General features: G+C 41.8%; 1 protein-coding gene and 1 non-coding gene across 2 annotated transcripts in view; one reads left to right on the forward strand and one right to left on the reverse strand.

The window, feature by feature from the left end:
* Positions 1 to 12,047, reverse strand: part of MICAL3 (microtubule associated monooxygenase, calponin and LIM domain containing 3) — a 218,919-nt gene extending 206,872 nt beyond the window's left edge. Inside the window, exon 1 of the mRNA XM_049102770.1 lies at positions 11,680 to 12,047. The gene's annotated coding sequence lies outside the window, so the exon portion shown is untranslated. The remainder of the gene's footprint in view (positions 1 to 11,679) is intronic.
* A 4,675-nt stretch (positions 12,048 to 16,722) lies between these two features.
* On the forward strand, positions 16,723 to 16,827 carry LOC125753887 (U6 spliceosomal RNA). Its single transcript, XR_007406629.1, has one exon. It is a non-coding gene; the product is annotated as a U6 spliceosomal RNA (small nuclear RNA).
* Positions 16,828 to 17,229: the final 402 nt, after the last annotated feature.

Below are 17,229 nucleotides of genomic sequence, written 5' to 3' on the forward strand. Positions count from 1 at the left end.
AGAAAAAAAAGGACTGTATGATCCTCTCAATAGATCCAGAGAAAACATTTGACAAAATATAGCATCCATTCCTGATCAAACTCTTCAGAGTGTAGGGATAGAGGGAACATTCCTCAATATCCTAAAAGCCATCTATGAAAAGCCCACAGCAAATATCATTCTCAAGGGGGAAAAACTGAGAGCCTTTCCCCTAAAATCAGGAACACGACAGGGATGTCCACTCTCACTACTGCTATTCAACATAGTACTAGAAGTCCTAGCCTTAGCAATCAGACAACAAAAAGAAAAGGCATTCAAATTGGCAAAGAAGAAGTCAAAGTCTCCTTCTTCGCAGATGACATGATACTGCATGTAGAAAACCCAAAAGACTCTACCCCAATATTGCTAGAACCCATGCAGCAATTCGGCAGTGTGGCAGGATACAAAATCAATGCCCAGAAATCAGTGGCATTTTGATACACTAACAATGAGACTGAAGTAGGAGAAATTAAGGAGTCAATCCCATTTACAATTGCACCCAAAAGCATAAGATGCCTAGGAATAAGCCTAACCAAAGAGGTAAAGGATCTATACCCTAAAAACTACAGAACACTTCTGAAAGAAATTGAGGAAGACACAAAGAGATTAAAAAATAGTCCATGCTCATGCATTTTAAGAATAAATATTGGAAAATGTCTATGCTACCCAGGACAATTTACACGTTCAATGCAATCCCTATGAAAATACCATGGACTTTCTTCAGAGAGTTGGAACAAATAATCTTAAGATTTGTCTGAAATCAGAAAAGACCCTGAATAGCCAGGGGGATATTGAAAAAGAAAACCAGAGCTGGGGGCATCACAATGCTGGATTTCAAGCTGTATTACAAAGCTGTGATCGTCAAGACAGTGTGGTACTGGCACAAACACAGACACATAGATCAACAGAACAGAATAGAGAACCTAAATATGGGCCCTCAACTCCATGGTCAACTAATATTTGATAAGGACAGTCTCTTCAATAAATGGTGCTGGGAAAATTGGACAGCCACGTGCAGAAGAGTGAAACTGGACTATTCTCTTACACCATACACAAAGATAAACTCAAAATAGATGAAAGATCTAAATGTGAGACAAGAATCCATCAAAATCCTAGAGGCAAACACAGGCAACGCCCTTTTTGAACTTGGCCACAGCAACTTTCTGCAAGATACATCTATGAAGGCAAGGGAAACAAAAGCAAAAATGAACTGTTGGGGGGATCCATGGGTGGCGCAGTGGTTTGGCGCCTGCCTTTGGCCCAGGGCGCGATCCTGGAGACCCGGGATCGAATCCCACATCGGGCTCCTGGTGCATGGAGCCTGCTTCTCCCTCTGCCTATGTCTCTGCCTCTCTCTCTCACTGTGTGCCTATCATAGATAAATAAAATAAATTTTAAAAATAAAAAAAAATGAAGTGTTGGGACCTAATCAAGAATAAAAGCTTCTACACAGCAAAGGAGTCAACAAAACTAAAAGACAACCTACAGAATGGGAGAAGATACTTGCAAATAACATAGCAGATCAAGGGCTAGTATCCAAGATCTATAAAGACCCTGTTAAAAAAAAAAAAAAAAAAAAAAAACCCTGTTAAACTCAACACCCAAGAAACAAGCAATCCAATCATGAAATGGGCAGAAGACATGAACAGAAATTTCACCGAAGAAGACATATGCATGGCCAACAAGCACATGAGAAAATGCTCCGCGTCACTTGCCATCAGGGAAACCAAATTAAAACCACAATGAGATACCAACTCACACCAGTGAGAATGGGGAAAATTAACAAGACAGGAAACCACAAATGTTGGAGGGGATGTGGAGAAAGGGGAACCCTCTTGCACTGTTGGTGGGAATGTGAACTGGTGCAGCCACTCTGGAAAACTCTGTGGAGGTTCCTCAAAGAGTTAAAAATAGAGCTACCCTATGACTCAGCAATTGCACTGCTGGGGATTTACCCCAAAGATACAGATGCAGTGAAACACTGGGACACCTGCACCCCAATGTTCATAGCAGCAATGTCCACAATAGCCAAACTGTGGAAGGGGCCTCAATGTCCTTCAACAGATGAATGGATAAAGAAGATGTGGTCTATATATACAATGCAATGTTACTCAGCCATTAGAAACAACGAATACCCACCATTTGTTTCGACATGGATGGAACTGGGGGGTATTATTCTGAGTGGTAAGTCAGTTGGAGGAAGACAGTCATCATATGTTTCACTCATACAGGGAATATAAGAAATAATGAGGGATCCCTGGGTGGCGCAGTGGTTTGGCGCCTGCCTTTGGCCCAGGGCGCGATCCTGGAGACCCGGGATCGAATCCCACGTCGGGCTTCCGGTGCATGGAGCCTGCTTCTCCCTCTGCCTGTGTCTCTGCCTCTCTCTCTCTCTCTGTGTGACTATCATAAATAAATAAAGAAAAAAATATTAAAAAAAAAAGAAATAATGAAAGGGATTTAGGGGAAATGAGAAAAAATGAGAGGGAAAAATTAGAGAGAGAAACAAACCATGAGAGACTCGTAACTCTGGGAAACAAAGGGTTATGGAAGGGGAAGTGGGCAAGCGGCGGGTGTTGGGGTAACTGGATGATGGGCACTTGATGGGATGAGCACTGGGTGTTATACTCTAAACATAGATTTGCCAACAGGCAAATCGAACTTCAATAAAAACAAATGCGAAAAAAAGAAAAAAGAGAAAAGGTTAGAAATCTTTTAACTAATTAAATCTCTAATTCTCGGTATGTCGAAAAATTAAGAAGTGTTCCCCCCAGTTCTTTGGTATGTATGTTTTGCAGTCAGATATTCTAAGTACATGCAAGAAAAACCAAGATACTCTATAGAAGAAATCTCTAATCACCAAGGCTGCTGCAAAATAACATCTATGTTTACCACATTTAATCATCATCAAAATAGAGTTTCCTGGAGTCCTAATGCAAGAAGACTCTTCCCTAATCCAACTCAGACCTAGTTCTTGAAAATCTCTAGAAACACAGCAAAATTTGCCAACAGGACTTTTCTTAACTTGTTTCTTCACATCTAAGAAAAATTTACAAAAATAAAATATATACATATACATATATAGATATAGATATAGATATAGATATAGATATATATCTGTCTTTCAGGACTTTTTTTTGAACACAGACCCTAGTCTCTGTGCCCACTACCAGACCTCAATGTGTAACATTTTAGATCTGGTCTAAAACAAACTCACCCTTGTGACTGCTTCATTTTACAGTGGGGAGAGAAAGAAACTGTCTTTCCATTTCTGTCTGACTGCCCCCATTCCTCTTAAAAACATCACTTTCAATATTCCATGAGGCAAAGGTCAAGTTCCAATTGGGTTATATTTGGATATGACTTATTTTACACAGCTCCGTTTTCAAATTGTGAAAGAAAAAAGAATAGAAAAAAAGGAATCAAGAGAAGAGAGATACCATATGATACTGCACATTTTGGCAGTGGAATAATGATAGATGTCCTGAGAAAGCCTCAGAATGGAACCAAAAAACTTGAAACTGCTGGTATACAAACTGGTACTTTTAGATTTAAGAGAACATATGCAAACGGATCAGCCTTTTACAGAGAAGGAAAAGAGGTCAAATCTTCCTTTGTCCAGTGCCTATTGAAGGCACATACAGGATCTCAAATCCTCTTTGCTCCCACTTGAGATCACTGAAGTTCTGTTTGATTTAAGCCTCCGATTCTTTTTCATTCATTCATCATGGGTGCCTGCTATGGTTGTTGGTGTGAGAGCATTCCGAGATCAAGTAGATGTAGGGTCTGACCTGTTGCTGACAACAGAGCAGGGAAAGTGCAGCATAGAAAGAAACTGGTCTTTGCTAGGACGGGTCTTTGCTAGGTAGGTAGGAAGTCCTATCTTGTGACACTGAGAAGATTTTTATCTAAGAGATCAGGGAAAGCTTTATGGAGGAGGGGTTATTTGAGTGGCCTCTCAAAAGAGTGGGCTAGAAAATGGTATCCCAAGAGGTGAGGCTCCTCTTCACCTTTGCCAGCGCCTACATTCTGAAAAGAAGCAAAGACACTGTCCCCCAGCCCCACCCCAAACTTTGCCAGAAGTTTTCAGAAGCACCTCACTGCCCCAGGGCGGAAATAGATTGGACGCTTAGAAAGAAAGGGAATTCAAAAGGATAAATATTAAATGTTAACATGTAGGTGAAGAGGAATGGGTGGGATTGTTTGAGCTTACCTTCTTTTTGCTTATTTGTGCTTTTTCATTTTGGGAAAGAATACTTTTGTAATAAGAAAAAATAAAAACAATTTTAAAACAATCCCCCTTTCCTCCCAGTGCCCCACAAAAAAAAAAAAAAAAAAAAAAAGACAAAAGGAATGAGAACAGCATCCACATCTTTTTGACTTTGAATGGTCTTCGAGTCCTCTGGCCACATCCACGATCACAGGTCCTGTCAATGTTTCGTTCTGCTTGGAAACCAAGCCTATTTGCATCGACAATAGCTGCACCATGCCTCAGAGCTGCCCCTCAGAGAGTGTATCGCAGCAAAATCATTGGCTTCAGCAAAATAAAATCTCTTAGGATAGTTTGGCCCCTTGGGCCAGATGTCCCTAACCTTATCTAGAAGAGAAGTTACTTTCATTTTCTGCAAATCTTAAATTCCTGACAGTGAAAGCCTTAAGGAAGGCGTGGGGACAGAAGATGGCTGAGGGTCACCACTATTGACTTCACCTCCTGCCTGCCTGCTGGGAAGCTCGTTAAAAATTGGGGAGGAGAAGAGGGGGTGCAAGCTGAGTTGAGACTAGGTAATGGCAAATGGTCTGAAAGCTCTAGTATAAAAGTTTAAGCTTTGGCACTGGTGTGTCACTAATAGGTGCCAAATAGTGATGCCCTCAGCTCTCAGGGCTGCCCTGCAGGACCAGGAGTGGCCAGAGCCTCCCATTTAGCCTCCTCCTGCAGGAATACCTTGTCACTTCACCCCAGGATACTGGTCAAATACCATCTTCTATGTGAATCACAACATAGCACACATACAGAGAACACTGAGGTAGGGTTTCAAGATGTACTGATCCGGAACTGCTGTCTTACAGAGGTGATGTGAAAACACCGATGGCAAATATTTGCAGAGCTGCTCCTTTGTGACAGGTCCTGGAATGATCGATGCATCCGTTCTGTAGTGGGTATCACCAACTTGTGCCTACTCGGCATCCAGGCTCTCTTACCAGAGAATAGCTCCTACATCTGTTATGGGAACTGCCTTTCCCTTCAGGCCTGTGGGCATGACAACCAAGGCATCTCGTTCTCCACCCATGACGTAAACAGCACATGGCCCAGCCATGGCCAGGCTGACTGCTCTTCCTAGGATTTCAGTGTTAAGCAGAAAGACACAAGAACTGAAAATGGGGATCCCTGGGTGGCGCAGCGGTTTAGCGCCTGCCTTTGGCCCAGGGCGCGATCCTGGAGACCCGGGATCGAATCCCACGTTGGGCTCCCGGTGCATGGAGCCTGCTTCTCCCTCTGCCTGTGTCTCTGCCTCTCTCTCTCTCTGTGACTATCATAAATAAATTAAAAAAAAAAAAAAAGAACTGAAAATGATGTGAGCTGATACATCCAGTTGTGAATATCCTGAAGAAGGAAACTGGGTATTTCTCTACTCTCTAGATCCCCTTAGCTGCCCTGGTCCTCATCCTTTGCAAGATCTGGCAATATACTTTTCTTTCAACTGTGTTAGCTAATTCATCATCTTCCAATACATTTCTTCCACCCCTCCCCAAAGTTAGCTTTAAAGTCTATCTCTGTTGTTTGCAATAACAACAACAACAACAAAAAAACCCAAAGGTATGAACGAACCTTAAGAACCTCATTTTGTGTCATTATTTTTTTAAAAGATTTTATTTATTTATCCATGAATGACAGAGAGAGAGAGAGAGAGAGAGAGAGGCAGAGACACAGGCAGAAGGAGAAGCAGGCTCCCTGTGGGGAGCTCCATGTGGGACTTGATCCCAGGATCCCGGGATCACGTCCTGAGTCAAAAGCAGATGCTCAACCACTGAGCCCCATTTTGTATTATTATGATCCCTATTTTAATATAAGGTATTGGACTTCAGAGATGTTAAAAAAACTTGCCCGAGGTCCCACAGCTAATGAGTGCCACCCACACTCAGAATTTTAACCGAAGTCTGTCTGACATGGAGGCATGACAAGAGTATAGGTTTTGTCATGAAAGCAAAATGAGCTCAAATCCCCACTTTTCTGCATAAAACCCTGGTTACATGTCTCTGAATTGCAGTAATTCCCTCTAAATTAGAAAAATGGGAAAAATAATGCTCATTTCACAGAGTTGTTGAGGGTTGATGGAAATAATGTACATGAAAGCAGCGGCCTAGAGTATGTGCTTAGCAGGTTTTTTTTTTTTTAATGTTTTAATTTTTATTTATTTATGATAGTCACAGAGAGAGAGAGAGAGGCAGAGACATAGGCAGAGGGAGAAGCAGGCTCCATGCACCGGGAGTCCGATGTGGGATTCGATCCCGGGTCTCCAGGATCGCGCTCTGGGCCAAAGGCAGGCACCAAACTGCTGCGCCACCCAGGGATCCCTGTGCTTAGCAGGTATTAATGTTCTTCCTCTAAAAATGAAAATTATTATATTTGAAGAGTTAATTCAACAAACTAACCAATGCTTTGTTTAGTCCAAAGATTATTGCTTCTGACTTGATCCAAGTATAGTCTCTCTCTCCCTCCCTCCTCCTCTCCCTTTCACACAGACACAGACACAGACACACACACACACACACACACACACACTCACACACACACAGTTCTGTTTGTGGAAGTTTCCTCTCATATCTCTACCCTTCATCTGTGTGGAAAATGAGCAGAGGGGTATATAAATATGCATACAATCTAAATCTTCTACCCAGCCTGCCTTGGACAAAGAAGAGAGCAAAAATTTTCATTCCCTTTAAGGATGGGGAAAATGAGGCACAGAGACACTAACCATGTATCTTCAGGTTAAACAGCAAACCAAAGTTTAAGGGAGGGATGTAGAAATTATACACTAGGCCATTTAGTCTGAAAATGCTCTAGTCTAGAAGAGAAATAGCAGGCTTTCTAAGTTGTTGGTTATCGTTTTGCCTCCACTCTCCTTCCCACTTAAAATAAAACAGCTCCATCATTTAAACATCTACCTGAGGCAGATTTCTAAGAAAATTTCTCCAGCTCTGTCCATTCCACACCTTGTATTTCTCTTCAGATCTGTGACCTACTTAAAATTATCTTACAATTCTTTAAAACAAATTTTTTTAAGTCATCTCTACACCCAACATGGGGCTCAAACTCACAATCCCAAGATCAAGATTTGCATGCTCTACCAACTGAGCCTGCCAGGCACACCTTAAAATGAGCTTATAATTCTCTTAATAGGGGAAAAAAGTCCCAAAGATTATTCTCTATGCTGGAAAAATTAAAGTCCTCTTATGATATACAGATAAGGAGAAGGTGTTATCTATACTGAGCTTTCTGATGCTTCTTCAGAGATAAATTCAGGTTTTTCTAGGATTGAGAATGTGAAAAATACAACCAAAACACCTAACTGGTCAGTCAGCTAACAGATATTTACAAAGTGCTTGCCTTAAGCAAGGAATTTGCCAAAATTGACATTAGCTCATAATAAGAATGAATGAAAATCAATACATCTTGAACTTATTCAATGTAATTGTGACTCTCGTGATTTCTCTGGTTTCTAGGGCCAAGAAAACAACATTCTACATTGTAATATGATAATTTCTGGAATTTCTTCTCCACATCTATTTCTTTCAATCTTGAAGGTTTTGAGGGTTCTTTATTACTGAAATGGCAAATGAATATAACAGCAAATGAAAATTTAAAACTGAAAAAACATCTATAATACATCACTTTAGCACAGCAACTTGCACATGAGGATTTTTGTCTTTTAGGTGCACACAGATTACCTACAATTACAAATGTGGTATGCTTGCTTTTTACATTTTGTTGTCCGTCTAATTATAAATCTTTTCTTTGTAGACATTTTTAGAAAAGATTTTATTTTTATTTATTTACTTATTTATTTTTTAGAAAAGATTTTATTTATTGAGGGAGGGGGAGAGAGAGAGAGAGAGAGAGAGAGCACGAGAAGGGGGAGGGGCAGAGGGAGAAGCAGGCTCCTTGATGAGCAGGGAACCCGATGTGATATGGGGCTCCACCCTGGGACTCTAGGACCATGTATGTATGATTAGTGTGTAGTTCTGGCTTTTATCAAATATATGTCACTATAAAATAGTTGAATTATCCACAAACTTCCCCAGTTCTCTTAGTAGTCAACTTCTTTCTCACACCTCCAGCTCTTGGCAATTGCTAACCTTTTCTCTTTTTTTTTTTTTTTGGCATTTTTTTCAGAATGTCATGTAAATGAAATCATATAGTATATAGCTATGCGTGGAATTCTAATGTGTTTTTTTCTTTTTAACTCCAAAGAGTTTGTTTTGTAGTATTCAAAATACTTTATTAAAGATTTGGTTCAATCTCAAAAGAGCAGTACAGTGTAGGAGGAACAGAAATTGTGACTCTCACTTTCTTATGTGGATGCACCTGGTATAACAAGGTCTTCTGGAAACAAGCCTTCAAAAAGCCAAAGTCACTACTTAACTCTCTCCACTTCTCCCTTTTCAACACGCCACCTCTATCCTTTTTGAAATGAATTTTTTGTTTGAAAGACATGAACTTTTAATCTGTAATATATAATGTAATATTCTCCCATTCTATTCACTTTTCATGTCAGAATTTTTTATATTTTTCAAAAAAGATTTTTATTTATTCATGAGAGACACAAAGACACAGACAGAGAGAGAAGCAGGCTTCCCGTGGGGAGGCCGATGTGGGACTCGATCCCAGGACCCCGGGATCACGCTCTGAGCCAAAGGCAGACACTCAACTACTGAGCTACCCAGGTGTTCACTCATTTTCTTTTAAAAAATACTGGTCATGGGGGATCCTTGGGTGGCGCAGCGGTTTGGCGCCTGCCTTTGGCCCAGGGCGCGATCCTGGAGACCCGGAATTGAATCCCACGTCGGGCTCCCGGTGCATGGAGCCTGCTTCTCCCTCTGCCTGTGTCTCTGCCTCTCTCTCTCTCTCTCTCTCTCTCTGCGTGACTATCATAAATAAATAAAAATTTTAAAAATAAATAAATAAAAAAATAAAAATACTGGTCATGACCCACCAAACTGATTTCATGATTCACTGATGAGTCTGAAAAAGTATAAAATAGGATTTTATTAATGCACCACAACTGTCTTAAGTACTCCCACTCTGAGCTTGGGTGACACCTGAAGATGAATGGATATACATGAAGTTAAGCAGGATCAATTGGACATTTTCTTCCAGGGGCCTGTGAAGTAAATTGCCTCTATTCAGAAACTGGTGGTCATGGTGGGGAGGGGCAGTGAGAAATGAGACATATTTGTGCTCTTCCCTGTGTAGCCGTCCAGTGGACTGGAAACCTTCACAGTATTGGCCTGGCCTGCTCTGTGAGGTGGATCAGCTCTGAGGTGGCCTGTCGGGAGAGGGCCTTTGGGTCTGAGGTAGCAGAAGCCACTGCAAGCTATCGTTCACATGAAATTAGTCAAAAGCAGGTCCAAGCACAGCTGAGAGAGCTACGACCAGGCAACATGAAGCATGGGTATGGCCTGGCTTGCCAAGTGAGTGCTGGGGAAAGCCAGGGGGAGGCCCATGGTGGATAAGCGAAGGCATTGTCTCAGGAGGTCAGGTGGACTCCAGGAGGAGACAAAATAGTGTTGTGTGTATGGTTGTGCACAGACCAGAAAAACAATGACTAAAGGGCAGGATGGAGGATATTACAACTGTCTTAGGTTGCTTGGAGAGAGGCACCAAGGAAGGGCTTGTCTAGGTCAGAGCCTGAGAATGCAGAGACGAATAACCCTGTATAGCAGTGTGGAAGAGCTGTGGTCATCTCCCTTCTTTAGAGTGATCACTGCATTCTTAATCCTCCTCTTCAGTCTATGTCCATTCTCCTTGCAGTTGGCTGAAGATCTATACATGACCCTGGTCAGTACCAGCAGACCTAAAGTCTATAAATCTACAGAAGACCCTACAGACTTGGAAAGGCACACAGTCTTTTTTTCCCTTTGCTCTGGAATATTAATCAGGACATCTCATTTAGTGAGAGAACCTATTTTGAGGGAGACACTTGCTCTCTCGCTCCTCTGAAACATCACCTTCATCCTGAGCCACTGTGAGCAGCTGGATCCCCTCGGTCTGTCTTAGCTTGCAGCTTCCAGGCATTCACAACAGTTTCATACTGTGCCATACAGCAGCATCTTGAGAGGCTTAGTTTAACTATCAAGTTCACCTGGGAAAATGTCATCCTAATCCATTGGAATGGTGGATTGCCAACTTAGTTCACTGGGATCACCTGAGAGCCTTTAAAAAGCCCAGTGTTGGGCGTCGCGGGTGGCTCAGCGGTTTAGTGCCGCCTGCAGCCCAGGCCCTGATCCTGAAGACTGGGGATCGAGTCCCACGTCGGGCTCCCTGCATGGGGCCTGCTTCTCCCTCTGCCTGCGTCTCTGCCTCTCTCATGAATAAATAAATAAAATCTTTTAAAGAATCAAAAAAATAAAAGCCCACTGTTTAGGCTGCATCCCAGACCAATTAAGTCAGAGTCTCTGGGGATGGGACCCAAAAACAGTATTTTTTTTAAAGCTCCCCAGGTGTTCCAACATGCAGCCAAGGCTGCGCACCACTGACTAATACTGCAGGGCCCCAGGAGGTCAGCCTTCTATTCATCTTTTATTCTAACAAAATTTCATCTTTCCCATGAAAGGAATCTTAATAACAATGAGAAGTCGAAGTAGTGGCTCACCGCGCTCGCCCGGTAAGGAAGCGGGGAGTGGAGAGGAGGAGGGGCCGGCTGGCAGGAGGAGGGCTCAGTACGCACACGGTAGTTGGCCGGCGGTCGTACTCGTTCGATTCGAGGAAGTCCCGCGACGCCTCCTCTGCTTCCAGGGAGGAATGGAAGTGACCCTCCTGTCGCCAAAGCTCTCCGAGGGGGGCGGCCGCGCGCACCAGCGCCGGGGCCCCGCGGGCGGGTGGTCAGCCGCGGGCGCCCTCTCCCGGGACCCAGCGGACGCTCCCCTCGCCCGACAATTGCTCCTTCTGGCTGGGGTCATGGATTCGTTTCCTTGAGCTTGCCGGCAAGGACGCGACTTCCACGAGGACTTCCTGGCGTTCCTCTGCCATCTGGCACGCCACTGCTTTGCCTGGGGACGTTATTTCCTTGATTGTAGGATAGGAACGCAAAGCAAATGAGACGGAAGTGCTGGTAAATTGAGCCCTGCTGCTCCTCTGATGAGCTTTGCAGCGTTTATTCGTGATGCTTGGTATCGGCATCAGTGGGTGTTGCGTGGTAATGGAGACGCGGACACTGGAGGGTAGCTCCCACTGGTCAAGGCAGTAGTGTGTTTAAAGGGAGAAGAAATAATAATTCCAAGAAACCCAAAGACATCAGAAAGGAAAGTGCTTCCTAATCATAAGAAATTTAAAGATGGGGGTGGGTTTGTTTGTTTGTTTTTTGTTTTTAGGCAGGAATCAAGACATATAACCTTGTCATTTGGGAGATTTGTTTACCCAAAGGAAGACTTGATGGTACTCACCGATTAGGGGGCTTCAAAGGGCATCTCCTCCATACGTAACAAATGTTGGCTCCCCAGAGTCAGTAGGTCCTCAGTGTACAGGTGCTGCTGCCATAGCTGCACACATCCTAACTGCTGCACGCTCCACCTTCCCGCTGGACCTCCACTGGAGGTTAGCATCCGGAGGCTCCAAGGGGCCTCCCTGTCTCCCCCTTGTCTTTTCTGTGCAATTCTTTCTCAGGGTCCAGTCGAGAGAAGGAGGAAAGAATGAGATCCAGGGTCTGCTTCCTGCGGCTTGTCCTCACTGCTGTATCTCAGCTGCCTTTGGAGAAGTCAGTGCAGCAGAGCTGGATGCTGGCTCGTCATGGTTGCTATGGTGACCAGGAGCTGGCAACTTGACGGTGGCTGGGAAAGGCAGGGGAGAAAAGGTAACAGATAAGTGATGACGTCGTGGACTCTCTTCTCTTGGGATCTGCTGACCCCAAGAGAGCTAAAAGAAGTGGAGTTTCTGAATGGTATTAAACAGAATGTCTGTTTTATAGTTTCAAACCAACACCAAAACCAAACCCTTTGTCCTCCTTCGGAATTCTTTCTTTCTCCGTTCCCCAATCCCTATCTCAACACACACATTAGCGTTTTAAGGCTCCAAAATTCCAGCGATACTTCTCCAGGTCTCTTGCCCTAGGCAATCCTGCTAAATGGAGATCAGTGCATGGTTCCCTGGAGGAAGGGTGCAGGTGCAAGAGGCCTCTCAAGGGCTCTGGACCTATACTCATCTCCTTACTCTGAGAAGGACTCCTGCTGCTAGAGTTTAAGTAATCCTGTTTCGCACTTCCAAACAACACTCCCTGGATTGTGATGGCCCATGAAACTTGAAAGGAACCTGCCAAGCAGACAGGATGGATTTGAATAAATTCCTATCAGCATTTGCTTATTATAATTATAGCATTATAATCAGAGCAGAAAGAAGCCTTAGAGATTATTTCATCTTCAAGGATCATTGGCTTCAGTATAATATCTGTCTTAGTTATGTGGTCAAAAGCAGATTGACTACAGCCAGCACTCTCATAAGAGACCTGATCCTTGCCTGATGACTCTGAGAGAGGGTTCTTGTTTGTCCCTAGGGGTATCTCTTAATCATGTCACTGTCTACCTCATTAATTAGTATTCCCCTCATTTCCATAGCCATTAATATGAGGACCAGGGTACTGACAGGATCAGGGTTAAGTACAGAGCTGGTCCCTGCTTGACATCCTGAGCCCCTCATTCACCACACAATCTGCATCAATGTCTGTTTCACCTACAGATCTGCGGGTGTTTTGCTCTACTTCCAGAATTAGAGAGGGAATACATTTTTACTGATCTCTGACAATGTTCCTGGGTTTTTTGTGGGTTATTTCATTTAATCCTCCTGTCAACCTGTGAGATTTTACATCACTGTTTTATAAATTAAGAACATAGAAGCAAAAAAAAAAAAAAGTTGCTTGTGGAAGTGCCACCCAGTTCTGTGTGACATAATAGTGGAAGGCATGAGGCCATCTGGATTTGGCCCAAGTGGATATTAGGGAAAACTTTCTGGGATATCCAGAATCACTGGTAATTTCTCTTACTTCTCATTTACTGCTTTTTATCAATTTCCACTGTTTTTTAAAAGAAGATGTTTATTTTATAGAACTTTAGGGGCTCTTAGGTAGTGTAGTTAGTTGACTGTCTGACTCTTAGTTTTGGCTCAAGTTGTGATCTCAGGGTCCAAAGATTCAGCCAGCCCCACATCTGCATCACACCCCAAGCTCAGGGCAGAGTCTGCTTGAGAGTCTCTCCCTCTCCCCTTACTGCTCATGCTCTCTCTCTAAAATAAATAAACGAATCTTAAAAAAAAAAGAAAACTTGAAAAATACAGAAACATAAAGGAATAAAAATCATCCATAATCCTACCACCCAGAGAAAATTATGATTAATATTCCTATTTTCTTCCAGTCTTTTTTCTTTTTATCATTAAATGAAGGCTGCCACAGACTGAGCGTTTGTGTCACTCCCAAACTCATATGTTAAAATCTAATCTCCGAATGATGGTATTTTGGCGGTAGGACCTTTGGGACGTGACTAGCTCATGGAGGCTGTGTTCTCATGAATGGGAATAGTGCCCTTATAAAAGAGACTTTGAGTGTCTGGCCCTTCTGCCATGTCAGGATACAGGGATAACACTGCTTACTGTCTATGAATATTCACCAGACACAGAATCTGGTGATCCTTGGTGATCTTGGACTTCCCACCAGTGAGAAACTATAAGAAATGAATTTCTGTTGTTAATAAGCTATCCAGTCTATGGTATTCTGGCATAGCAGCCTGAATGAACTAAGACAAAGACCATATATGTATAATTGTATCCTGCTTTTCGTTTAAAGATAACCTTGTGAAGGGTCACCTGGGTGGCTCAGTGATTGAGCGTCTGCCTTCAGCTCAGAGCATGATCTCAGGGTCCTGGAATTGAGTCCATCATCAGGCTCCCCAGAGGGAGCCTGCTTCTCCCTCTGCCTGTGTCTCTACCTCTCTCTGTGTGTCTGTCATGAATAAATACATAAATAAAAATCTAAAAAAAAAAATGAAGTAAAATACTGGATTAAATGTGTGAATTTTTTCTTTTGATTAAGACTACTTTTTTTTTAAGATTATATTTTTTAAAAAGTCATCTTTATACCCAACATGGGACTCAAATTCATAGCCCCAAGATCAAGAATTGCATGCTCCACCAACTGATCCAGCTAGGTGCCCTAAGACTTCACTTTTTTAGAGCAGTTTTAGGTTCATAGTAAAATTGAGGGAATAGAGATTTTCCATGTCTCTATCCATACACATGTATAGTCTGCCCATTATCAACATCTTCCACCAGAGTGGTACATTTATTATAACTACATTGACACATCATTATTGCCCACATAATGTGTCCTACAGTTCATTCTTGGTATCCCACATTTATGTGTTTGGACAAATATATAATGATATACATCAGTCATTATGGTATCATATATTTTCATTGTTCTGCTTATTCATTCCCCAACACCTAGCAAAAACAGATCTGTTTATTGTTATTGCTGTCTCTATGGTTTTGCCTTTTCCAGAATGTTGGATCATTAGACTCAGACAATAAATAATCTTTTCAGATAGGCTTCCTTCACTTAGTGGTATGCATTTAAAATTCCTTCATGTCTCTTCTTGACTTAGTAGCTCATTTCTTTTTAGCACTGAGTAATATTCCATTGTCTGAATGTACCACACTTTATCCATTCATCTACTAAAGAAGATCTTGATGGCTTCTAAGTTTTGCCAACTGTGAGGAAGGCTACTATAAACAATCATTACAGGTTTTTGTGTAGTCATAAGTTTTTAATTCCTTTGGGTAAATACTAAGGAACATGATTGCTGGATCATATGCAAAGAGTATGTTCAGTTTGGTAAGAGAATGCCAACCTCTTTCAAAGTGGCTATACCATTTTGCATTCCTACTAACAATGGATGAGAGTTCTTGTGGCTCCATGTCCTTGCTAGCATTTGATATTGTCACTGTTCTAGATTTTGGCCATTCTTATAGGTGTGCAGTGGTATCTCATTGTTGCTTTAATTTGCACATTTCTCTGTGATGATGTGGGACGTCTTTTCATATGCTTATTTTCTAACTATATACCTTTTTTGGGAGGGGTCTGTTAAGGTTTGTATTCCATTTTTTAACTGAATTGTTTGTTTTCTTATTGTTGTATTTTAAGGTTTCTTTGTATATTTTGGATAATTATTTTTTTTAAGATTTTTATTTATTTATTCATGAGAGACACACAGAGAGAGAGAGAGAGAGAGAGAGAGAGAGAGGCAGAGACACAGGGAGAGGGAGAAGCAGGCTCCATGCAGGGAGTCTGACGTGGGACTCGATCCCAGGTCTCCAGGATCATACCCTGGGCTGAAGGTGGCGCTAAACCGCTGAGCCACCCGGGCTGCCCAGGATAATGATTCTTTATCAGATGTGTCTTTTGCAAATATTTTCTCCCAGTCTGTGGCTTGTCTTCCCATTCTCTTGATACTGTCTTTTGCAATTAGAAGTGTTTTCATTTTAATAATCTCCAAGGGATCAATTCTTTCTTTCATGGATTGTACTTCTAAAAGTAGTGCTTTTAGGTAGTAGTTTTTTAGTTTTTTAGGTAGTAGTTCTTTTAGGTAGTAGTTTTTATCTAAAAACTCACTACCAAACTCAAGATCATCTAGGTTTTCTCCTATATTATCTTCTAGGAGTTTCATAATTTTGCATCTTAACATTTAGCTCTATTATTTATTTTCCTTTTTTTTTTTTTTTTTTGCATGTAGATGTCCAGTTGTTCCAGCACCTTTTTTTGAAAGGAATATCTTTGTTTATTGTATTGTCTTTGCTCTTCTATTGCAGAGCAGTTGACTATACTTATGTGGGTTTATGTCTGGGCTCTCAGTTCTACTGATCTACTTGTTTTTCTTTCATAAAGACCATAGTGTCTTGATTATTGTAGCTTTAAGTCTTGAGATCAGATAGTGTGAGTGTTTTGACTTTGTTCTCCAACAATATTCTGTTGGTTATTCTAGGTCTTTTACCTATCCAAATAAACTTTAAAATCAGTGTATCGATACCTACAAATTAACTTGCTAGGAATTTGATTGGGATTACATTGAGTTTGGAGGCCAAGTTGGGAAGAACTGACATCTTGACAATATTGAATCTTCTTATCCATGAACATGGAATATCTCTCTATTAGTTCTCCTTTCATTTCATCGATCAGTTTTGTAGTTTTCCTCATATAGGTCTTGTACAAATTTTTTAGATTTGGGGATGCTAATGTAAGGTAAGAATATTTCTAAGATTTTCTAATCCTCCACTCTAGTGTGGATTTCTGAGTTACTGGCCCCTCCACAAGGCAATCACAAACTTATTCCACTCTCACCTTTCCCAGCGTCTGCTGTTCCCAAAGTTGGGCATTTGGCATTTAAGTTATTTATCTCCCAAACCCTTTGGGAAATTGGAGATAGCTGTTTTCAGTTTTTTTGTTTGTTTTATTCAGAAAAACTCAATAGCTCTTTATTATTTTAAATGCTCTATAAGCAGCATGGTCCCTGCACAAGGATGACCTACAAATTTGTGAAGCATTCTATATTTTTTTAAAAAAAGATCTATAAGCAAGAAATAGTAAAACACTAGGCTTTAGGAAGGCAAAATTTAACACAGAAGTGGTAAACTTTCCAAGTTCTTAAGTAAGTTAGTGATGCTGGGACATGGAGCTTATTCACTGCTGACTCTGCCTCAGCCCCATCCTGTTATAAAAAAAGTTGCCTTTGGTTCCCCTCTGATCCCTGCATTTAGTTCAGTGTTCAGCACTGACCAGATGAGTAGGTGGATTTAATAATGTTGTCTTAGAGGGTTGGGCTTCGGTTATGAGGACTTCTGAAGAAAAGCAAACTAGAGTAATAGACCTTTCAAAGGTTAGGAGATAAGACTGCTTGATGTTACTAATGATCTGCCAAGGCGAAATGCAGGGAAAGCCAGCCTAATGCTGGCTCCCT

This window comes from Canis lupus, chromosome 27, assembly GCF_003254725.2.
Source record: "Canis lupus dingo isolate Sandy chromosome 27, ASM325472v2, whole genome shotgun sequence".
NCBI classification, from domain to species: Eukaryota; Metazoa; Chordata; class Mammalia; order Carnivora; family Canidae; genus Canis; species Canis lupus.